Consider the following 25628-nt stretch of genomic DNA (forward strand, 5'->3'; position numbering starts at 1 on the left):
ACCTCCATGCTGTTTTCCAGAGTGGCTGCACCAGCTTGCATTCCCACCAACAGTGTAGGAGGGTTCCCCTTTCTCCGCATCCTCGCCAGCATCTGTCATTTCCTGACTTGTTTATTTTAGCCATTCTGACTGGTGTGAGGTGATATCTCATTGTGGTTTTGATTTGTATTTCCCTGATGCCGAGTGATATGGAGCACTTTTTCATGTGTCTGTTGGCCATCTGGATGTCTTCTTTGCAGAAATGTCTGTTCATGTCCTCTGCCCATTTCTTGATTGGATTATTTGTTCTTTGGGTGTTGAGTTTGCTAAGTTCTTTATAGATTCTGGACACTAGTCCTTTATCTGATATGTCATTTGCAAATATCTTCTCCCATTCTGTCAGTTGTCTTTTGATTTTGTTAACTGTTTCCTTTGCTGTGCAAAAGCTTTTGATCTTGATAAAATCCCAATAGTTCATTTTTTCCCTTGCTTCCCTTGCCTTTGGCGTTGTTCCTAGGAAGATGTTGCTGCGGTTGAGGTCAAAGAGGTTGCTGCCTGTGTTCTCCTCAAGGATTTTGATGGATTCCTTTCGCACATTGAGGTCCTTCATCCATTTTGAGTCTATTTTTGTGTGTGGTGTAAGGAAATGGTCCAATTTCATTTTTCTGCATGTGGCTGTCCAATTTTCCCAGCACCATTTATTGAAGAGGCTGTCTTTTTGCCATTGGACATTCTTTCCTGCTTTGTCGAAGATTAGTTGACCATAGAGTTGAGGGTCTATTTCTGGGCTCTCTATTCTGTTCCATTGATCTATGTGTCTGTTTTTGGGCCAGTACCATGCTGTCTTGATGACGACAGCTTTGTAATAGAGCTTGAAGTCCGGAATTGTGATGCCACCAACGTTGGCTTTCTTTTTCAATATCCCTTTGGCTATTCGAGGTCTTTTCTGGTTCCATATAAATTTTAGCATTATTTGTTCCATTTCTTTGAAAAAGATGGATGGTACTTTGATAGGAATTGCATTAAATGTGTAGATTGCTTTAGGTAGCATAGACATTTTCACAATATTTATTCTTCCAATCCAGGAGCATGGAACATTTTTCCATTTCTTTGTGTCTTCCTCAATTTCTTTCATGAGTACTTTATAGTTTTCTGAGTATAGATTCTGTGCCTCTTTGGTTAGGTTTATTCCTAGGTATCTTATGGTTTGGGGTGCAATTGTAAATGGGATTGACTCCTTAATTTCTCTTTCTTCTGTCTTGCTGTTGGTGTAGAGAAATGCAACTGATTTCTGTGCATTGATTTTATATCCTGACACTTTACTGAATTCCTGTATAAGTTCTAGCAGTTTTGGAGTGGAGTCTTTTGGGTTTTCCACATATAGTATCATATCATCTGCGAAGAGTGATAATTTGACTTCTTCTTTGCTGATTTGGATGCCTTTAATTTCCTTTTGTTGTCTGATTGCTGAGGCTAGGACCTCTAGTACTATGTTGAATAGCAGTGGTGATAATGGACATCCCTGCCGTGTTCCTGACCTTAGCGGAAAAGCTTTCAGTTTTTCTCCATTGAGAATGATATTTGCGGTGGGTTTTTCATAGATGGCTTTGATGATATTGAGGTATGTGCCCTCTATCCCTACACTTTGAAGAGTTTTGATCAGGAAGGGATGCTGTACTTTGTCAAATGCTTTTTCAGCATCTATTGAGAGTATCATATGGTTCTTGTTCTTTCTTTTATTGATGTGTTGTATCACATTGACTGATTTGCGGATGTTGAACCAACCTTGCAGCCCGGGAATAAATCCCACTTGGTCGTGGTGAATAGTCTTTTTAATGTACTGTTGAATCCTATTGGCTAGTATTTTGTTGAGTATTTTCGCATCTGTGTTCATCAAGGATATTGGTCTATAGCTCTCTTTTTTGGTGGGATCCTTGTCTGGTTTTGGGATCAAGGTGATGCTGGCCTCATAAAATGAGTTTGGAAGTTTTCCTTCCATTTCTATTTTTTGGAACAGTTTCAGGAGAATAGGAATTAGTTCTTCTTTAAATGTTTGGTAGAATTCCCCCGGGAAGCCGTCTGGCCCTGGGCTTTTGTTTGTTTGGAGATTTTTAATGACTGTTTCAATCTCCTTACTGGTTATGGGTCTGTTCAGGCTTTCTATTTCTTCCTGGTTCAGTTGTGGTAGTTTATATGTTTCTAGGAATGCATCCATTTCTTCCAGATTGTCAAATTTATTGGCGTAGAGTTGCTCATAGTATGTTCTTATAATAGTTTGTATTTCTTTGGTGTTAGTTGTGATCTCTCCTCTTTCATTCATGATTTTATTTATTTGGGTCCTTTCTCTTTTCTTTTTGATAAGTCGGCCCAGGGGTTTATCAATTTTATTAATTCTTTCAAAGAACCAGCTCCTAGTTTCGTTGATTTGTTCTATTGTTTTTGGTTTCTATTTCATTGATTTCTGCTCTGATCTTTATGATTTCTCTTCTCCTGCTGGGTTTATGGTTTCTTTCTTGTTCTTTCTCCAGCTCCTTTAGGTGTAGGGTTAGGTTGTGTACCTGAGACCTTTCTTGTTTCTTGAGAAAGGCTTGAACCGCTATATATTTTCCTCTCAGGACTGCCTTTGTTGTGTCCCACAGATTTTGAACCATTGTATTTTCATTATCATTTGTTTCCATGATTTTTTTCAATTCTTCTTTAATTTCCCGGTTGACCCATTCATTCTTTAGAAGGATGTTGTTTAGTCTCCATGTATTTGGGTTCTTTCCAAACTTCCTAATGTGGTTGAGTTCTAGCTTTAGAGCATTGTGGTCTGAAAATATGCAGGGAATGATCCCAATCTTTTGATACCGGTTGAGTCCTGATTTAGGACCGAGGATGTGATCTATTCTGGAGAATGTTCCATGTGCACTAGAGAAGAATGTATATTCTGTTGCTTTGGGATGAAATGTTCTGAATATATCTGTGATGTCCATCTGGTCCAGTGTGTCGTTTAAGGCCTTTATTTCCTTGCTGATCTTTTGCTTGGATGATCTGTCCATTTCAGTGAGGGGAGTGTTAAAGTCCCCTACTATTATTTATTATTGTTGATGTGTTTCTTTGATTTTGTTATTAATTGGTTTATATAGTTGGCTGCTCCCACGTTGGGGGCATAGATATTTAAAATTGTTAAATGTTCTTGTTGGACAGACCCTTTGAGTATGATATAGTGTCCTTCCTCATCTCTTATTATAGTCTTTGGCTTAAAATCTAATTGATCTGATATAAGGATTGCCACTCCTGCTTTCTTCTGATGTCCATTAGCATGGTAAATTCTTTTCCACCCCCTCACTTTAAATCTGGAGGTGTCTTCGGGCTTAAAATGAGTTTCTTGGAGGCAACATATAGATGGGTTTTGTTTTTTTATCCATTCTGATACCCTGTGTCCTTTGACAGGGGCATTTAGCCCATTAACATTCAGGGTAACTATTGAGAGATATGAATTTAGTGCCATTGTATTGCCTGTAAGGTGACTGTTACTGTATATGGTCTCTGTTCCTTTCTGATCTACCACTTGTAGGCTCTCTCTTTGCTTAGAGGACCCCTTTCAATATTTCCTGTAGAGCTGGTTTGGTGTTTGCAAATTCTTTCAGTTTTTGTTTGTCCTGGAAGCTTTTAATCTCTCCTTCTATTTTCAATGAGAGCCTAGCTGGATATAATATTCTTGGCTGCATGTTTTTCTCGTTTAGTGCTCTGAAAATATCATGCCAGCTCTTTCTGGCCTGCCAGGTCTCTGTGGATAAGTCAGCTGCCAATCTAATATTTTTACCATTGTATGTTACAGACTTCTTTTCCCGGGCTGCTTTCAGGATTTTCTCTTTGTCACTGAGACTTGTAAATTTTACTATTAGGTGACGGGGTGTGGGCCTATTCTTATTGTTTTTGAGGGGCAGTCTTTGAACCTCCTGAATTTTGATGCTTGTTCCCTTTGCCATATTGGGGAAATTCTCCCCAATAATTCTCTCCAGTATACCTTCTGCTCCCCTCTCTCTTTCTTCTTCTTCTGGAATCCCAATTATTCTAATATTGTTTCGTCTTATGGTGTCACTTATCTCTCGAATTCTCCCCTTGTGGTCCAGTAGCTATTTGTCCCTCTTTTGCTCAGCTTCTTTATTCTCTTTCATTTGGTCTTCTATATCACTAATTCTTTCTTCTGCCTCATTTATCCTAGCAGTGAGAGCCTCCATTTTTGATTGCACCTCATTAATAGCTTTTTTGATTTCAACTTGGTTAGATTTTAGTTCTTTTATTTCTCCAGAAAGGGCTTTTATATCTCTCGAGAGGGTTTCTCTAATATCTTCCATGCCTTTTTCGAGCCCGGCTAGAACCTTGAGAATTGTCATTCTGAACTCTAGATCTGACATATAACCAATGTCTGTATTGATTAGGTCTCTAGCCTTCGGTACTGCCTCTTGTTCTTTTTTTTGCGTTGAATTTTTCCGTCTTGTCATTTTTCCAGATAAGACTATATGAAGGGGCAAGTAAAATACTAAAAGGGTGGCAACAACCCCAGGAAAATATGCTTTAACCAAATTAGAAGAGATCCAAAATCGTGAGGGGGGAGAAAGGGGATAAAAAGAGGTTCAAAAAGGAAGAAAGAAAGAAAAAAGAAAAGAAAAAAGAAAAAAAAAGAAAAGAAAAGAATTTAAAAAAGAGAAAACACCTTTCAGAAAGTGGCTGTTTTTCTGTTTACAGAATTGCTGTTCTTCTTCTCTTCGATCTGCCGATGGATTTTCAGGTGTTTGCAATCTTTAGATAAGCTATCTAGCTGATCTCCGGCTAGCTGAAGTAGTCTCAACCTGCTACTTCTCCGCCATCTTGACTCCTCTGGGATGGCTTTTTAGATACAACACAAAAGCATGATACATGAAAAGAATCATTCATAAGCTGTAATTCATTAAAACTGAAAACTCCTGCTTTTTGAAAGACATTGTCAAGAGAATGAGAAGACAAAGCACAGAATAGGAGAAAATATTTGTAAAAGGTGTATCTGATAAAGGACAGTTTTCCAAAATATACAAAGAGATCTTAAAACTCAACAAGAAAATGAACAACCCAATTTAAAAATGGGCCAGAGACCTTAGTAGACACCTTACCAAAGAAGATAAACAGGTGGAAAATAAGCATACAGAAATGTGTCTCACATCATATGTCAGCAGGGAATGCAAATTGAAATAATAAGATACTACTATACACCTATTAGAATCACCAAAATCCAGAACACTAACAAGACCAAAAGCTGGGGGGGGTGTTGAATAACAGGAAGTCTCATTCATTGCTGGTGGGAATGCAAAATGTACAACCATCTAGGAAGATAATTTGGTTATTTTTTAAAAAAACAATATGTACTCTTGCCATATGATCCAGCAATCACACTCCTCAGTATTTCCCTAAAGGAGTTGAAAACGTGTGTCCACACAAAAACCCACACTCAGCTTTTTGTAGTAGCTTTATTTACAATTGCCAAAACTTGGAAGCAACCAAGATATCCTTCAGTAAGTGAAAGGATAAACCAGGGTGCATCCAATTGATGGAATTTTATTCAGTAATAAAAAGAAGTGAGCTATCAAACCATGAAAGACATGGAGGAACTCTTAATTCATATTACTAAGTGAAAGATGCCAATCCGAAAAGGCTAGATACTGTATGATTTCAACTATATGACGTTTCTAGAAAAGGCAAGATTCTAGACACAGTAAAATGATCAGTGGTTCCCAAAGGCTGGGGGCAGGCTGGGAAGCAAGGGATGAAGAGTTAGAGCACAGCAGTGAAACTATTCTGTACAATAATATGCTGGTGGGTACATCATTATACATTTGTCCAAACCCATAGAAAGTACACCACCAAGAGTGAATCTTAATGTGAACTATAGGCTTTGACACATTATGATGTGTCAGTGTAGGTTCATCAATGGTAATGAATGTACCACTCTGGTGGGGGATGTTGATAGTAGGGATTGCTGTTAGGGGTGGTGGGGAGGAAGTACATGGGAAATCTCTATACCTTCTACTCAATTTTGCTGTGACTCTAAAACTGCTCTAAAAATGAAGTCTGTGTTTTAAAAGTCATCCCACATGAACTTACACACTGTGTTAAAAGTGTTTTATTTAGGCCTTGGAGTATAGAAGGATGGTTGGACCCTTATTGATATTTTCAAGTCTGAAGTACAAAATTTAAAAGACTTTACACCCACAAATATGAGGACAGTAACATGTACTTTCGTTCACTCTTCATTTGTTTCAAAGGAAGCTTGAATAGAAAATTGAAATGAAGAATCACCTGGTATGAATGCTTTTTGATTAAGGCATCAGAAAGAAACTTGTTGGATCATGAAGTTTATTAGTTTATGTGGACAGAGGAGACAAAGCTGGGAACTAACATCATGAAGACATAACATCTGCTGTAGTTTTGTTTTCTCCAGAAGCTGACTCTGAGACAAAGGGTCAAGTCCAAGTCCTTTATTTGGACAATGAAGTAACTCCAAAAAGGGAGTGGAGAAATCATGCAAGGAAGGGAAAGCAAACAACAGAGATTGTGTCATCAACTCAGCCACCCATGTGGACAACTGGGGCTTGGTGTGCAGGGCAAACTGTAAAAAGTTAAAATACCTACTGTACTTATGAAAAGGGAGCTGGGATATTAAAAGAAAATTATCCTCTAACTCTTGTCTTAGTTGGAGGTTGAGACTTTAATCTTCATGCATTTGTGGAAGTAGAAGAGGCATAATGGTCATGAATCAGGTAATGAGTTTTATGGGAAACAAAAATGGTGATGGTGAACAGTCTCAGTGAAAGTTTTGTAGGTAAGAGAGGAAGGCTCTTCCAGACAGAACAAATGGCATGTCTGGAGGAGAGGAAGTGGGGAACAGTGGGGTGAGTCTGAGAGATGGTGGATTATCTGGTCACCCCATCACCCTATTATTGATGCTATGGAATCATGGGCTGGGGAGGGGGCAGGAAGTGGAGGGAGGGGCCACCAAAAGTCAGAGGGTCTTATGTTTCTGGACTTTATCTGTAAAGTAAAGGAGAGGCCTGGAAGGTTTTTGGGTATGTGGGCAGTGGTTCCAGTCATACAAGGGCCCTGAAGTAGGTTGCAGGTGTGAGCAACAAAGGCACAGGGAACTGAAGTGGAAGCCGGGCACATAGAAATGAGCTATTAGCTCAGGCTACCATGACAAAATGCCACAGACTGGGGGTCTTAACCAACACTAATCTATTTCTTCACAGTCTTGGAGGATGGAAGCCCAAACTCTAGGTGCCAGCAGATTGTTTTCTGGTGAGATCTCTCCTTGGCTTGCAGACATCTGTCTCCCTGTGATATTCTCAGTTGGCCTTACCTCCTTGCCTGCATGCCCCTGGGGTCTCTGCCTCTTATAAGGACACCATTCTAACTGGATTAAGGATTCACCCTAATGGCCTCATTTAAGTATGATCACCTCTTTAACAATCCCATCTCTTAATTATAGGCACATTAATTAAGTTAAGCCTTTAACCTATGGATTTGGGGTGGCACAATTCTGTCTATAACAAATGGTGAGAAGGATTTGAGGCCATCTGGGTAGAGTCCCAAGAATGTACACCAGTAAACACCTCATTGTACCTTCTTTAGTGATCACTTTGCATTATGGGTGTGTATTGAGCACTCTGTCACTGGAATCTCCCAATCTTGCTCAAGATCTGTCTTACCCCATGCCTGGACAGTTGGCCATTACCATGTTCTCAGTCTTTCTCAAGAAACAAGAAAGGTTTCAAATACACGACATAATCCTACAACTAAAGGAGCTGGAGAAAGAACAACAGAGAAAGCCTAAACCCAGCAGGAGAAGAGAAATAATAAATATCAGAGCAGAAATCAATGAAATAGAAACCAAAAGAACAGTAGAACAAATCAACAAAACTAGGAGTTTATTCTTTGAAAGAATTAATAAGATTGATAACCCCCTAGCCAGATGTATCAGAATGAAAAGAGAAAGGACCCAAATTAATAAAATCATGAATGAAAGAGGAGAGATCACAACCAACACCAAAGAAATACAATTATAAGAACATATTATGCGAAAGGCTTGCATCAGTATATATTTTCCTTTCAGGACTGCCTTTGCTGTGTCCCAAAGATTTTGAAATGTTGTGTTTTCATTATCATTTGTTTCCATGAATTTTTTCAATTTTTCTTTAATTTCTGGGTTGACCCATTCATTCTTTAGAAGGATGCTGTTAAGTCTCCATGTATTTGGGTTCTTTCCAAATTTCCTCTTGTGATTGAGTTGTAGCTTAAGAGCATTGTGGTCTGAAAATATGCAGGGCATGATCCCAATCTTGTGATACTGATTGAGACCTGATTTATGGCCCAGGATGTAATCTGTTCTGGAGAATGTTCCATGTGCACTAGAGAAGAATGTATATTCTGTTGCTTTGGAATGGATTGTTCTGAATATATCTGTGATGTCCATCTGGTCCAGTGTGTCATTTAAGGCCTTTATTTCCTTGTTGATTTTTTCTTGGATGATCTGTCCACTTCAGTGAGGGGAGTATTAAAGTCCCCTACTATTATTGTATTATGGTTGATGTGTTTCTTTGATTTTGTTATTAATTGGTTTATATAGTTGGCTGCTCCTATGTTAGGGGTGTAGATATATAGTCTTTGGCCTAAAATCTAATTGGTCTAAGGATTACCACCCCAGCTTTCTTGTGCTGTCCATTAGCATGGTAAATTGTTTTCCACCCCCTCACTTTAAATATGGAGATGTCTTTGGGTCTAAAATAAGTTTTTGTATACAGCATATTGATGGGTTTTGTTTTTATCCATTCTGATATCCTGTGTCTTTTGATGGGGACATTTAGCCCATTAACATTCAGGATAACTATTGAGAGATATGTGCCATTGTATTGCCTATAAGGTGACTATTACTGTATATTGTCTTTGCTCCTTTCTGATCTACTACTTTTAGGCTCTCTCTTTGCTTAGAGGACCCCTTTCAATATTTCCTGGAGAGCTGGTTTGATGTTTACAAATTCTTTTAGTTTTTGTTTGTCCTGGAAGCTTTCTATCTCTCTTTCTATTTTCAATAATAGCCTACCTTGATATAGTATTCTTGGCTGCATGTTTTTCTTTTTTAGTGCTCTGAATATATCATGCCAGTTCTTTCTGGTCTGCCAGGTCTCTGTGGATAAGTCTGCTGCCATTCTAATATTTTTACCATTTTATGTTACAGACTTCTTGTCCCAGGCTGCACTCAGGATTTTCTCTTTGTCGCTAAGACTTGTAAATTTTACTATTAGATGACAGGATGTGGACCTATTCTTATTGATTTTGAGGGAGGTTTTCTGTCTCCTGGATTTTGATGCTTGTCCCCTTTGCCATTTTAGGGAAATTCTCTACAATAATTTTCCCCAATATACCTTTTGCTCCCCTCTCTCTTTCTTCTTCTTCTGAAATCCCAATTATTCTAATGTTGTTTCATCTTATGGTATCACTTATCTCTCGAATTCTCCCCTTGTGTTCCAGTAGTTGTTTATAGTAGTAGTAGTACTACTACTACTTCAAAAGAGAGTAGTAGTCTCTCTTTTGTTCAGCTTTTTAATTCTCTGTCATTTCATCTTCTATATCACTAATTCTCTCTTCTGCCTCATTTATCCTAGCAGTAAGAGCCTCCATTTTTTATATTGCACCTCATTAATAGCTTTTTAAATTTCAACTTAGTTAGATTTTAGTTCTTTTATTTCTCCAGACAGGGTTTCTCTAATGTCTTCTATGCCTTTTTCAAGCTCAGCTAGTACCTTGAGAATCATGATTCTGAACTCTAGATCTGACATATTACCAATGTCCATATTGATTAGGTCCCTAGCCTTTGGTACTGCCTCTTGTTCTTTTTTGTTTTTTTGGGGGGTGAGTTTTTCTGCCTTGTTATTTTATCCAGATAAGAATATATGAAGGAGCAAATAAAATACTAAAGGGTGACAAAGACCCCAGGAAAATGTGCTTTAACCAAATCAGAGGAGACCTGAAATCATGGCGGGGGTGGGGGGGGCGAAGAGGGTAAAAAGAAGTTTAGGAAAAGAAAAAAACAATTAAAAAAAAGAAAAAATATAAAAAAGAAAATATATATATATTAGACTGGTGAATAGAACAGGGTTACCCACTTAATTTTGGGAGTATTTTAGTCTCTAGAAGAAACTACCTCCCAAAATTTTAAAGAATGAAAACATATATAAGGGTAAACACAAGGAAGGGATGGAATATGAGTATAAAGATGAAAAAAATTTTTAAAAGAATTTCTAAAAAATGGGTTGATAAGATAAGTTGGTTAGAAGAATAAAGAAAAAGAATGTGGAGAGAATTTGCTCAGGCTGGAGACTAGAACAAAGCCCTGTGCTAGATTTAGGATATATTTTTATCTATCAGAAGAAATTATTTCCCAAATTTTTTAGAAGAAAAAAACCTATATGTATACAAAAAATAAATTTAGATGCAATGAAAGATAAAATACGGCTATAATAATGAAGGTTCAAAAATGATTATTTTTTATGAAAGGTATTGTTAAGATAAGCTAGTTAAGAAATGTTAAAAGAGGAAAAAGTAAAAGTTAAAAAATTAGCATAAGAAAAAAGTAAAATTAAAAAAATTACTTAGTTTTCAAGACTTAAGAATCATGGGGAGAAAGCCATGAATTCCATGCTTTGCTTTCTCCTCCTCTGGAGTTCTGCTGTTCTCCTTGGTAAGTGAACTTGGTCTTGGCTGGATTTCTTGTTGATCTTCTGGGAGAGGGGCCTGTTGTAGTGATTCTCAAGTGATTCCGCCTTTACCCAAGGCGGAATTGCACCACCCTTACCAGGGGCTGGGCTAAGAATTTGCTCCAATTCACTTTTGGGAGCTTTTGTTCCTTGAACACTTTCTGTAGAGTTCTAGAGTACAGCAGTGAAAATGGTGGCCTCCCAATCTCCAGTCTGGAGGAGCTGAGAGCTCAGGGCCCCACTCGTCAGAGTTCCCTCGGAGAAAAGTGCTCAATTACTCCCATATCCCTGGTCTCTGGCTGTGCTCTGAGCTCACCCAGCCTGTGACCAAGTGTCTCTGTCTCTGGCACACAGCCCCAACTGGAGTCTCCAAACCCTGCAGATCCCTGTGCTCTTCTGGGGGGGAGGGTGTCTCCCTGGTTCTTGTGGGGTCCCTGCTCACAGAGCAGTGGTCTCACTGTGCCATGGATCACAATTTAAGGTAAACCCTGAGTTGAGAGCTCACTCCTCAGCTCCATCTCTGTAGCTGGCCTCCTCGCTCTAATACCTGCAAGCTCTGTGACACTCAGACACCCCTGATCCTTCTGTGACCCCGTGAGACCTGAGACCACACTGTTCCTGTGTGGGCTTCACCCAGCTTATCCTCTGGAGTGATGTCCCTCAGTGGAGCAGACTTTTAAAAGTTCTGATTTTGTGCTTCATTGCTCTGCCACTTCCTGGGAGTTGGCCCCTCCCCCCACGGTCTATCTTCCTGTCGCTTTGGATTCACTTCTCCGCTGGTCCTACCTTTCAGAAATTGGTTGATTTTCTGTTTCTAGAATTTCTGCTCTTCTCTTTGATCTCCTGTTGGATTTGTAGGTATTTGGGATGGTTTGATAAACTATCTAGCTGATCTCCTGCTACCTGATGTCATCTCAGCCTGCTACTTCTCCGCCATCTTGACTCCTCCCTCCTGAAGGAAACACTTTGATTACCATGCACGTTTTGTAATTTCCCAGCTGCATTTGGGCTGCCTTACTCAAAGACAAGTGGAAAATGTATTTGTCACAAAAACAAGGCAAATAACTACCCAACAATGTGCAAAACTACATAGAAGCCATTAGAGGGGATTCCATCTGTCAGTATCCCCACTAGGAGCAAATAATTTCACATAGACTGTCTCCCCCTTACAAATGGACTTCTGTAATGGTTTTTTTCCTCCTAGTATTCAGGGATTTTGGAACATTCTCTATCATATCCTAGTGTTTCTTGCTCTAAAACTGACCTTTGGGTATTCATATGTAGGAGGTCTGTTGTACATGCATTTCAGGGGTGTATTTACAGTTCACAGTGAGTTCCTGAAACTATGCTCCCTCACTCATGGTGAAGTGTATTCACCTAGTATGATCCCACCTCTTGGGGCATGGTTGATTAATTGGGGGCTTCAGGGAGATATTGAGCCCAAACTGTCTTTGTATCTCTCGAGGTGGCAGGGATGGGGGGATTCGAAAGAAGAATGCAGTCATGTATAAGGAGAAGTAGAGACTGGGCATGAAAAGAAAATTTGGCCAGGGATCTCCAGGACTCCATTTAAGCCCTTCCTGGCCTGACTATCATTCTTGCTCAGGAGGCCCTGTTTCCAGATGCTGAGCCTCCTGTGTTACTTAAATCCATTTGTGTTATTTTTCACCACATTGTTGTGTATAGAACTCCTTCCCTAGGGCCATTCTTTTTTATTTATAGACACAAAATGGGCTATGAGACATGATCTGGGACTGCACTTGCTGATGTTTGCTGAGCCCTTGGCAAGTTTCAGGGGAGATATAGAGGAGCACAGCATCTGCTGCATGTTCCATATGCCCCTGTGAGTCTGCAGAGAACTGTGAGAGGATCCTCTATCCCTCACAGGACAAGGTACCATAGCAACCATAGATGCCTGGTCCCAAGTGTACCAAACTTTGATGTTTTTAGTTCCAGAGGAAAAAAAAAAAGAAAAAGCCACCCAAATTTGTTGTATCCTTTCGAAGGTTTTTGTTTTTTTTTTTTAATTATTGATTTCTTTTTTGTAAGGTAGATTTAGAGACAGTAGATGGAGTAGATGGAGTAGATGGAGAGGCCCAAATAAAGACACAAAAATGCAACTGAAGCTGAGACTGGTGCATGAGGACCAAGTAACACTTTACCAAAGGGGAGGGGAGTGGGGGAATGGGTTAAATAGATGGTGGAGATCAAGAAGTTCATTTGTTGTTATGAGCACAGGGTGATGTATGGAAGAGTTGAATTATTATATTGTATACTTAAAACTGGTATAACACTGTATATTAACTGGAATAAAAATAAAAACATTTTTATTGTATTATGTTTGAGAAAATAGTAAAATCATGAAGGTCACTGTGACCCCCAACCCTACCTACTCCTCACCCTTAAGTCATAAATCTTGCATGTGCAAGATACCCTCCCTTTATCAGGAGGAAGCAAGACATTTTTAATACCAGAGACTGGCATTTTGGCAGTCAAGAAATCTTATAAACAAACCTTGTTAAACTCACCCTTATCTTCATAATTACCTCTTCACCATTTACTACGCCTAGCCCAAACACCTTTGTCTCATCAGTTTTTCACAAATTTATCATTTCTTTGTCTAAAAGGTATAAAAGCATCTTGTTCCAGTCAATTTTTCAGGTCTTCATTCTCTAGTGAAGGCCCCCATGTACATGTAAAAATTCAATAAAATTTGTATGCTTTTCTCCTCTTAATCTGTCTTTGTCTGTTTAAATTTTTGGACATATCCAGGGACCAAAAAGTGTCGAAAAAAATGTTTTCCTCCCCTAAAGATGCCGATACTATTTATAGACATCCCAGTGACTGAGGGTATATGAATGGAGAGACTGTGGAATAGAGAATGAATGTGGCCTGAGTAAGGCCACAAGAGTGTCCAAGAAATGGTGTTGAGCTATAAGGAGACAAGTGTAGTTATATTGCTCAGAGGGCTCAGAAAACCCAACTGTCAAAGTTTGCAAATCCTCAGTATTAGTACACTATCTGCCTCTCTGTTCACTGTTAGTGCATATTGAGGGCTTTTTACTGCATATACCTCCAGCTCTCCACCTGAGGACATTATCTGGTATGCTTGGCCAAAGGTGGGTAGGCAGAAGTTCATACCCCTGGAAAAAGCCCTCAGCAAACCATGGTGGTATTTGATACATTCATACTCCCACTTCCTCACCATTGTCCCCAGGGTAGGAGAGCTCTGTGCCATGTTCTACGCCATCTTGATTGATCCTCAGTTGCCTACAATGGTGTCCTGATCTATCCCACATCCTTTATGGTGGGATTGCCTGGCTTCTCTTCCCTACCTCATTTCCCCATTTCTGTAGTTGTACTTCCTGGGACCACCTCCCAAATAAACTATGTGCACTCAAATTATCATTTCAGGTCTATTTTAGGAATTCAAACCTAAGACAAATCAATTAAAACCAGATAACTGGTATTCTGCATCTAGGCATTCTCCTTTAGCAGAAGGGAAATCGGTATCATTGCTTATTAGATCATGAGCCTTAATTCTTAGTCTTTCTGGGGAAGGGACTCTCTGGGTCTGCTTGTCCAGATATAGGTAAGTTACTGGTGGCTTGCTGTGGGATGTTCCCCAAGTCCTGTGCTTGCTCTGGACCATGTTCACTTTGAATGTTGTAATATCATTTCTATCAATCAAGTGGACATGCAGGGACAATTTGTGGGAATCAGTTTTGCATTGTTTGATACCTCTGTAGATGGAAGAGGGTATGTGGCCACTCTGTAACATTTGGAGGCAAGGCCAGATCTAGGGATGGAGGGTAGGTGGCAGCAAAGTCTTGGTCATATCTGTTGGAATGTGACATCCTCTTTTGCTTGTGTTGGGAGGTGTATTTCAATCTCACCACCACCACTCCAGAGTTTTGAAGTTTTTTTCTTGTCATGACTGTTTTTGAATAAGCTGATATCTGCGTTCTTGAACTTAGCACTCTCTATGGCCATATTGTTTCTGAAACTGTTTACACAGTCAAGTTTAAAAATTTAAAGCCAGGAAAGAGATGATTCCAATAAAAGCCAATTAGGGAGGACTCTTAAATCTTACAAACCCACTTGTCTGCACATATGAGGCTAATAACTTTTAGTGCATGTAAGTAAAAGTAATTGGTTAACTCCCATTGACTTTCTTTAGAGCCCCTTTCTGAGCCCAGCTCTTCTTGGGCTCCTAAAAGAGGGAAGTCAATGGGACTGAAATGGTTTCTGGTAGCCGATCCCCAAGTAGCCAATTTAGATCAAACCAGAGAGCCTATAAAACATCAAATGTGCATCAAAAAATCAGGAAAGATGTAATTATTGATTTTGAAGATCAAAAAATGAGATCAAATAACAGAATATTAGTACTATTGTCCTTTAGGTAACACAATTATCAAAAGAGCTGTGAGAACATTTTGGGGGGACAATTTTATTCCCACTAATGTTTTAAAATTTCTCTGTGAGATAACAGATGAGCTCCAATCTCATCTTGTTTGAGTGTCTGAAATGGGCCTTTGTAACCAGAACCATCACTGTGAAATCTTCTTTTTATGTTCTTTCTGGTCCTATGCTTATCAAGAGGGTGACTTTGAGGAAAAGTTAGCAGTGACAGAAGCAACCAGTCCATCTGCAATTAACTTTCATGATGGGTTAAGGGGGCTTAGGAAGCCTTTTTAATCCCAGATACCCCAGTAGAATCAGAGATGTGTCCAGTACCAGAAGTTCCTGATAACATGCTAAGAAGACAAAGGAGTTTCCCCTTGGAGTTGTGGGAGACCTTGATGAGGGGTTGAAATGACTTGTATGATAGAGGACGGGGATTGGATCAAAATACCCCAAAGATAATGAAGTAGTGTTCATATTGTTCATAGCAGCAATGTCCACAATAGCCAAACTGTGGAAGGAGCTGAGACGTCCTTCAACAGATAAATGGATAAAGAAGATGTGGTTCATATATACAATGGAATATTACTCAGCCATCAGAAAGTATTTATATGTACCATTTACACCAACATGGATGGAACTGGAGGGTAAAATGTTAAGTGAAATAAATCAATCAGAGAAAGACAATTATCACATGGCTTCACTCATGTGTAAAACATAAGGAATAAGGCAGAGGACAATAGGGGAAGGGAGGAAAAACAATGGGAAGAAATCAGAGAGGGAGACAAACCATATGAGACTCTTGACTCTGGGAAACAAACCCAGTGTTTCAGAAAGGGAAGTGGTTGGGGTTCGGGGTAACTGGGTGATGGGCATTAAAGAGGGTATGTGATATGATGAGCACTAGGTGTTATATTCACCTAATGAATTATGGAACATTATATCAAAAATTAAAGATGTACTATACCTTGGCTAATTGAATTTAAATTAAAAAAAAAAAGTTACCAGGGATGCCTGGGTGGCTCAGTTGGTTAAGCAGCTGCCTTCGGCTCAGGTCATGATCCCAGGGTCCTGGGATTGAGTCCCACATTGGGCTCCTTGCTCAGCAGGGAGCCTGCTTCTCCCTCTGCCTCTGCCTGCCTCTCTGTCTGCCTATGTTCACTCTCTCTGACAAATAAATAAGTAAAATATTTAAAAAAAATTTTTACCAGAATGAGCACAACAATGAACCATGCCCCCTTCTGCACTAGATTAGAAATTACTGAAAAGACATAGAACACATCCATTATGCCTCTGTTAAATGTCACATATTGCTTTTGATGGACTTGAAATTATGAGGAATGCATAAAATCCAGTAAGGAGATGAGATTAGATTGAAAGTGAAGTTCACAAATTCAAAAACATGCAAGTGAAGATTCTTTAGAAGATGAGAGCAGTCCAGGGATATTGCATGAGGGCTCCAGCAGCGCTTGGAGCTTGAGGTTGTCAGACAGAGAGAGAGGGGCCCTTGGGGTCTCCTACCTATGTAATTGATAAGGTATTGCTAGAGCAGTCAGCAGCAGCAGGCAGGTGAGAGCATCTGTAATTGGGAAAGAGGACAGTGTACCTGGTAGATGCTGCTGTCAGAAATTGGCAAGCTACACACACAACATATCGATATGAAGTATCTCCCAAACACCTGTAGTGTTTCAATCAAATTTGCAAACAAGACAAAGACAGCACAGCACTACTATTTTTAAACGTTATAATAGAGGTCAATGCAGTAAGGGTTAAAGTGAGATATTTGGAGATGATATGATTATTGAGAAGAATCAAGCAAATAGAGTGACAAGTTATTAGAACTAGTTAGATTTCTATAAAGTGATCTGAGGTAAGCTCCATATAAAAAGTCAAAAGATTTCTTAAACACTAGCAATAATAAATTAGAATATGTGATACAATTGTGGTTCCATAACCACAAAATTATAAAATACTTAGTAATAAATGTGACAACAAATGTGTAAGATCTACCTGAAAAAATTACCAATCTTCTTATGAAATGTCACTAATAGAGATCTGAGTGAAGAGCCGTATTGTGTTCCATACTATTTGTCAATTCTCACTAAATTAATACATAAGATCCAAAAGGATTTTTTAAAAAAATTAGAGGAGGTGAACCATGAGAGACTATGGACTCTGAAAAACAATCTGAGGGGTTTGAAGTGGCGGGGTGGGGGGTGGGAGGTTGGGGGAACCAGGTGGTGGGTATTAGAGAGGGCACGGATTGCATGGAGCACTGGGTGTGGTGCAAAAATAATGAATACTGTTATGCTGAAAATAAATTAAAAAATCTTTAATAAAAAATAAGCATAAGAGGAAGTGCATTGTAGATTCTTGCCTTATCCACTATAAAATATGGTGGGTATTATGGAGGGCACGTATTGCATGGAGCACTGTGTGTGGCTCATAAATGATGAATTCTGGAACACTGAAAAGAAATAAAATAAAATGAAAAAAAATCACGATATATATTACATATATACAATAAATTAAAGCCCCAATGCACAAGTTATAACTACAAAAGTATTAGAAGATAATATAGGAGCAGTTGTTAATAATCTTGAAATAGAGAAATTTTCGTAAGCAAGACACAATGTAGGGGGAACAAAAAAAAAAAACCCAATTCAATTACAATAAGGTAATAACCAGCAAATATTTGTAACATATGGCAGTTAAATGATTAATATCCAGACTACATAAAGCACTCTGAAAAGCAATCAGTAAAAAGTTAAAGCAGTGCTATATAAAAATGAACGTGTCTGAATCACAGAATTAGCATATACTTAGAAGTGCAGACAAAACGTATTTTACTTTATTTCACTATGCTTGATCTTATCTGTTCTGTTGGGATCCCATAACTTTGTGCACTCTAGTAAACTTAATGTGAACTAATACCTTAAGCAGTTTCTTTAAGTAGATGCCCATCTCATTTGGATAAGATGCCTAGGTTTTCTGACTTCCATCCCTCCCTCTTTGCACACTAAGATACATCTAATTGTGTAGGCGAATCTGTGGCTTGTGTGGCATTGTGATGATAAGAACAAGTAGAGGATTCATGGGGTTCCTGGATGACTCAGTCAGTTGAGTCTGATTCTTGATTTCAGCTACGGTCATAATCTCAGAATTGTCAGGCCCGGTGCTCAGCAGGGAGTCTGCTTGAGGTTCTCTCTCTCCCTCTTCCTCTGCCCCTCCTCCTGCACACAGACTCTCAAATAAGTAAATAAATTTTTTTTTTTTTTAAAGAACAAGTAGAGGATTCATATGTTGACTTCTGGATCCTCCCTCACGTTGCCTCAGTTGGTGGATTGTGGCAGTCCAGGTGCCACTTGTTCCATGTCCAAGTCTTTGACCTCCTTTGGCATCTACAGTTGAAGTTTGCTTCGATGACTTGGGTTCTGGTCTTTCTCCCAGCTGGGTCAATACCTGTGGCCCATTCTGGCTGACCAGACCCCACAGCTGCCCTCACCATGGCTCCCTTGAGGTCTACCTATGTCCTCAAGCCACGTGGCCCATCCTACAGTTCTTACCTATGAATGAACTACTTTCTCTCATCAGTGTCCTTCTCCTAGTTTGGTATGCTCCCCATCTGGCCACCCAGATTCCTTGGTGCCTGAAGAGGCTGCAAGAAACTTTGGGTTCCATCAGTACCACATGGAGGTTTGCCAGATAAAATATAGGCTATTCAGTTAAATTTTAATGTCAGATGAATAAGAAATAGTTTTTTTAGTATAAGTATGTCCCAAATATTGCATGTGTCAAATATTGTATGGTGCATAGTTACACTATAAAAGTATTCATTGTTTATCTGAAATTCAAATTTAACTGGGCAAATTTCACTTCATTTTTATTTTATTTAATTTATTTTGATTTGCTAGATCTGTCAACCCCAGACATATGGGAGCCAAAGACTGCTTAGGAAGATTTAACTCAAGCCCTTCCTTTTGCCTGGCACTTCTTCTGCCACCTTGCACAGTGGGTTGAGTTTGTTGTGCCCACCCCTGCTAGGACTGGGGTTGAGTGTGAGACCATCTCCTTCCACAACCTGGAAGGGAAGGGGGGTTGAAGTTCTCCTACTTTTGCTTTTCCCCCAGTTTATACACACATCTCCACTCCTTCAACGCAGAGCAGCAAACTAGAACAAGTGCCTCTTGGTAAGTTACTGGCCTCTCCTTTGATCTCTTCCAGGTCTGCACCCTCTTTCCTTAAGTCCTCCAGGCTCTTGATAAGTTAAAGGAGAGAGATAAAGGAATTGAGAAAATCTCTTTCTCTCTTCCCACAGCCTGGGTTTAGAACCCATTATCTTGCTGTGAACTCCAACCTTATTTTGAATATTGGAATGTGAATATTAATTCTTGGTATCCCTGATGCAGATAATTCTGAAATCCCTTCCTGGAGTCCCCAGCCCCAAGTGCAACTGAATTCCTTATGCTCATTATGGAAAGTCCACTAAGGTATAGTTTCCAAGAAGTTAGAAACATGACTCTTATATAAATATGAAATGAACATATGCCAAAAGTTTTATTTAACTTATTAATTCTTTTTTTAAAACTAATTAATTCTTAAAGGAATCAGTCAGTTATTAAAACAGGTTCAAATCAGAATTTGAGTTACAGAAAGTTATATCCTCTCTGGGACAAAATACATTTCTATTGTTATGAATAGGAACCATTCACATTGATACTACTCGTCTTCAATTTTACTGCTACTCTTACAGGTATGTAAAACAGCCTAGCCAATGGAAAGTTAGCCAGAGGCACACACCTCTATGGAATTAGATAATCCCTGGAGGGTTCCATTGGCCATGTCCAGGTTGCCCTAAGAGGATACCCAGAGATCTCTTGCTCATTCTCAAATCTTGGGCAGTTTTTCCTTAAAAAAGTATAATATTTTTTCAAGAGTATAATATTCTCTTGAGCACTAGGTGTTATATGCAACTAGTGAATCATAGAACACTACATCAAAAACTAATGATGTACTATATGTTGGCTAACTGAACATAATAAAATTTTTTAACCTGTTAAAAATGCTAGAAGACTTCTAACACTATGTTGAACCAGAGTGGTGAGTGTGGGCATCCTTGTCATGTTCCTGATCTCAAAGGGATGGCTGTCAGCTTTTCCCCATTGAGGATGATATTTGCTGTGGGTTTTTCATAGACTTTATGAAGTTGAGGAATGTTCCCTCTTTCCCTATACTTTGAAGCGTTTTAATCAGGAACAGATGCTGCATCTTGTCAAATGCATTTTCTGCATCAATTGAGAGGACCACGTGGTTCTTCTCTCTTCTCTTATTGATTTGTTCTATCACACTGATTGATTTGTGAATGTTGAACCATGCTTGCAACCCAGGGATAAATCCCACCTGGTCATGGTGGGTAATCTTTTTAATGTACTGTTGGATCCTATTAGCTAGGATCTTGTTGAGAATCTTAGCATTCATATTCATCAGTGATATTGGCCTGAAATTCTCCTTTTTGGTGGGGCTAGCAACAGCAACTAGACAACAAAGAAATAAAAGGTATTCAAACTGGCAATGAAGAAGTCAAACTCTCTCTTCATAGATGACATGATACTGTATATGGAAAACCCCAAAAGACTAGTAATCTAGTCCATAATTTATGTGGAAAACCCCAAGCCCCAAACTAATAGAACTCATATAGCAATTCAGTAATGTGGCAGGATACAAAGTCAATGTACGGAAATCAGTTGCTTTCTTATACACTCATGATGAAAATACAGAAAGGGAGATTAGAGAATCAATTCCATTTACTATAGCACCAAGAACCGTAAGATACCTGGGAATAAACCTAACCAAAGAGGTAAGGGATCTGTACTCAAGGAATTACAGAACATTCATGAAAGAAATCGAAGAAGACACAAAAAGATGGAAGACCATTCCATGCTCTTGGATCAGAAGAATAAACATTGTTAAAATGTCTATACTGCCTAGAGTAATCTATACTTTCAATGCCATTCCAATCAAAATTCTATCAGCATTTTTCAAAGAGCTGGAGCAAACAATCTTTTTTTTTTTTTTTTTAAAGATTTTATTTATTTTTTGACAGACAGAGATCACAAGTAAGCAGAGAGGCAGGCAGAGAGAGAGAGGAGGAAGCAGGCTCCCTGCTGAGCAGAGAGCCTGATGTGGGGCTCGATCCCAGGACCCTGAGATCATGACCTGAGCCAAAAGCAGAGGCTTTAACCCACTGAGCCACCCAGGCGCCTGTGGAGCAAACAATCTTAAAATTTGTATGGAACCAGAAGGGGGACAAGATGGTGGGGAAGTAGGAGGAGGCGCCTTTTCAACCTGTACCCTAAAGTGAGCTGATTACCTTCCAAAGAACTCTGATCACCCACGAAATCAGCCTGAGATCAGAATTATACACGTCTGGATCTCTACCGGAGCAGAAGACGCCAGTGGGCAGAGTAACTGAGACAGAAGATAGAATTAGTGATCTGGAGGACAAACAGATAGAGAGAAAGGATCAGGAGGAAGCCTGGAGCAAACAGCTTAGAAGCCATGAAAACAGAATCAGGGAAATAAATGATGCCATGAAACGTTCCAACATCAGAATTATTGGAATCCCTGAAGGGGAGGAGAAAAAAAGAAGTCTAGAAGATATAGTGGATCAAGTTCTTCATGAAAATTTTCCGAATCTCGTGAATGGAACCAGCGTTCATGTACTAGAGGCCAAACGGTTTCCCCCCAAGATTACAGATTCTCTAAAGTCCTCGGAACACCTAGTAGTAAGAATGAAGAATTATAATTGTAGGCAGAACCTCTAGAAAGCAGCTAGGACAAAGAAGATCCTTATGTACAGAGGAAAGCCCATCAGAATAACATCAGACCTGCCCACAGAGACCTGGCAAGCCAGAAAGGGCTGGCAAGATATATTCAGGCCACTGAATGAGAAGAACATGCAGCCAAGAATACTTGATCCAGCAAGACTGACATTCAAAATGGATGGAGAGATAAAGAGTTTCCAAGACTGGCAAGGCTTAAAAGACTATGCAACCACCAAGCTGAAACTGCAGAAAATATTAAGGGGGGTTCCATAAAAGAGGAAAAAGCCCAAGAATGGCATTGAACAGAAATATAGAGACAACCTCCAGAAAGAAAGACTTCAAAGGTAACACGATGTCAATAAAACGTATCTATCAATAATCACCCTCAATGTGAATGGCCTAAATGTGCCCATAAAATGGCACAGGGTTGCAGACTGAATAAAACGACAGGACCCATCCATATGTTGTCTACAAGAGACCCATTTTGAACCTAAAGATACACCTAGACTGAAAGTGAAGGGATGAAGAAGCATCTTTCATGCCAATGGGCCTCAAAAGAAGGCTGGGGTAGCGATTCTTATATTAGATTTTAAACTAAAGACTGTAGTCAGAGATACAGAAAGACACTGCATCATTCTTAAAGGGACTATCCACCAAGATGATCTAACAGTTGTAAATATCTATGCCTCCAATATGGGAGCAGCCAATTACATAAGAAAACTGTTAATCAAGATAAAGAGTCATATTGATATGAATACACCAATCGTTGGAGATCTTAACACGACTCTCTCAGAAATAGATCATCGAAGCAGAAAATCAATAAAGAAACAAGAGCATTGAATGACACATTGGACCAGGTGGACCTCATAGATATATACAGAACATTCCACCCTAAAACAACAGAATACTCATTCTTCTCAAGTGCACATGGAACCTTCTCCAGAATAGACCACATACTGGGTCACAAATCAGGACTCAACCAATACCAAAAGACTGAGAGTATTCCTTGCACATTCTCAGATCACAATGCTTTGAAACTGGAGCTCAATCACAAGGAAAAGTTCAGAAGGAACACAAACACCTGGAAGCTAAAGACCACCTTGCTTAAGAATGCTTGGATCAACAAGGAGATCAAAGAAGAACTGAAACAATTCATGGAAACCAATGAGAATGAAGACACTTCGGTCCAAAACCTATGGGATATAGCAAAGGTGGTCCTAAGGGGGAAATACATAGCCATCCAAGCCTCCCTCAAAGAAATTGAAAAATCCGGAACACAGCAGCTGTCTCTACACCTTAAAGAACTGGAGAATCAACAACAAATAAAACCAACTCCACACATAAGAAGGGAAATAATCAAGATTAGAGCTGAGATCAATGAGGTAGAAACCAGAGATACAATAGAACGTATCAATGAAACTAGAAGCTGGTTTTTTGAAAGAATCAATAAGATTGATAAACTGTTGGCCACACTAATCCAAAAGAAAAGAGAGAAAGCTCAAATTCATAAAATTATGAATGAAAAGGGAGAAATCACAACGAATACCAAGGAAGTAGAAACAATCATCAGAAGTTATTATCAACAGTTATATGCCAATAATCTAAGCAACCTAGATGAAATGGATGCATTCCTGGAAAATTATAAACTCCCAAAATTGAACCAGGAAGAAACTGACAACCTGAATAGACCAATATCTAGTAACGAGATTGAAGCAGTGATCAAAAACCTCCCAAAAAAACAAGACTCCAGGACCTGATGGATTTCCTGGGGGAATTCTACCAAACTTTCAAAGAAGAAATAACACCTATTCACCTGAAGCTGTTTCAAAAAATTGAAGCAGAAGGAAAACTTCCAGACTCTTTCTATGAAGCCAGCATTACCCTGACCCCCAAACCAGGCAAAGACCCTACCAAAAAGGAGAATTTCAGATCAATATCACTGATGAATATGGATGCTAAGATTCTCAACAAGATCCTACAGCAGGATCCAACAGGATCCAACAGCACATTAAAAATATTATCCACCATGACCAGGTGGGATTCATCCCTAGGCTACAAGGATGGTTCAACATTTGCAAATCAATCAATGTGATAAAACAAATTAATAAGAGAAGAGAGAAGAACCACATGGTCCTCTCAATTGGTGCAGAAAAAGAATTTGACAAAATCCAGCATCCCTTCATCATTAAAACGCTTCAAAGTATAGGGATAGAGGGAACATTCCTGAACTTCATCAAATCTATCTATGAAAGACCTACAGCAAATATCGTCCTCAATGGGAAAAAGCTTGCAGCCTTCCTGTTGAGATCAGGAACACGACAAGGATGCCCACTCTCACCAATCTTGTTCAACATAGTATTAGAAGTCCTAGCAACAGCAATCAGACAACAAAGAGAAAGAAAAGGTATCCAAACTGGTAATGAAGAAGTCAAACTCTCTCTTTTTGCAGATGACATGATTCTTTATATGGAAAACCCAAAAGACTCCACCCCTAAACTACTAGAACGCATACAACAATTCAGCAACGTGGCATGATACAAAGTCAATGTACAGAAATCAGTGGCTTTCTTATACACTAATGATGAAAATACAGAAAGGGAAATTAGAGAATCGATTCCATTTACTATAGCACCAAGAACCATAAGATACCTGGGAATAAACCTAACCAAAGCGGTAAAAGATCTGTATTCGAGGAACTACAGAACACTCATGAAAGAAATTGAAGAAGACACGAAAGGATGGAAGACCATTCTATGCTCTTGGATCGGAAGGATAAACATTGTTAAAATGTCTATACTGCCTAGAGCAATCTATACTTTTAATGCTCTTCCGATCAAAATTCCACTGGTATTCTTCAAAGAGCTGGAGCAAATAATACAACAATTTACATGGAATCAGAAGAGACCCTGAATTGCTAAGGAAATGTTGAAAAACAAAAATAAAAGGGGGGGGCATCACGTTACCTGATTTCAAGCTTTACTACAAAGCTGTGATCACCAAGACAGCATGGTACTGACACAAAAACAGACACATAGACCAGTGGAACAGAGTACAGAGCCCAGATATGGACCCTCAACTCTATGGTCAAATAATCTTCAACAAAACAAGAAAAAAATATACAGTGGAAGAAAGACAGTCTCTTCAATAAATGGTGCTGGGAAAACTGGGCAGCTATATGTAGAAGAATGAAACTGGACCATTCTCTTATACCGTACACAAAGATAAACTCAAAATGGATAAAAGACCTCAATGTGAGGCAGGAATCCATCAGAATCCTAGAGGAGAACATAGGCAGTAATCTCTTCGATATCAGCCACAGCAACTTCTTTCAAGACATGTCTCCAAAGGCAAAGGAAACAAAAGCGAAAATGAACTTTTGGGACTTCATCAAGATCAAAACTTCTGCACAGCAAAGAAAACAGTCAACAAAACAAAGAGGCAACCCACGGAATGGGAGAAGATATTTGCAAATGACAGTACAGACAAAAGGTTGATATCCAAGATCTATAAAGAACTCCTCAAACTCAACACACACAAAACAGACAATCATATCAAAAATTGGGCAGAAGATATAAACAGACACTTCTCCAATGAACACATACAAATGGCTATCAGACACATGAAAAAATGTTCATCATCACTAGCCATCAGG

This window comes from Mustela erminea, chromosome 7, assembly GCF_009829155.1.
Source record: "Mustela erminea isolate mMusErm1 chromosome 7, mMusErm1.Pri, whole genome shotgun sequence".
Taxonomy (NCBI): Eukaryota; Metazoa; Chordata; class Mammalia; order Carnivora; family Mustelidae; genus Mustela; species Mustela erminea.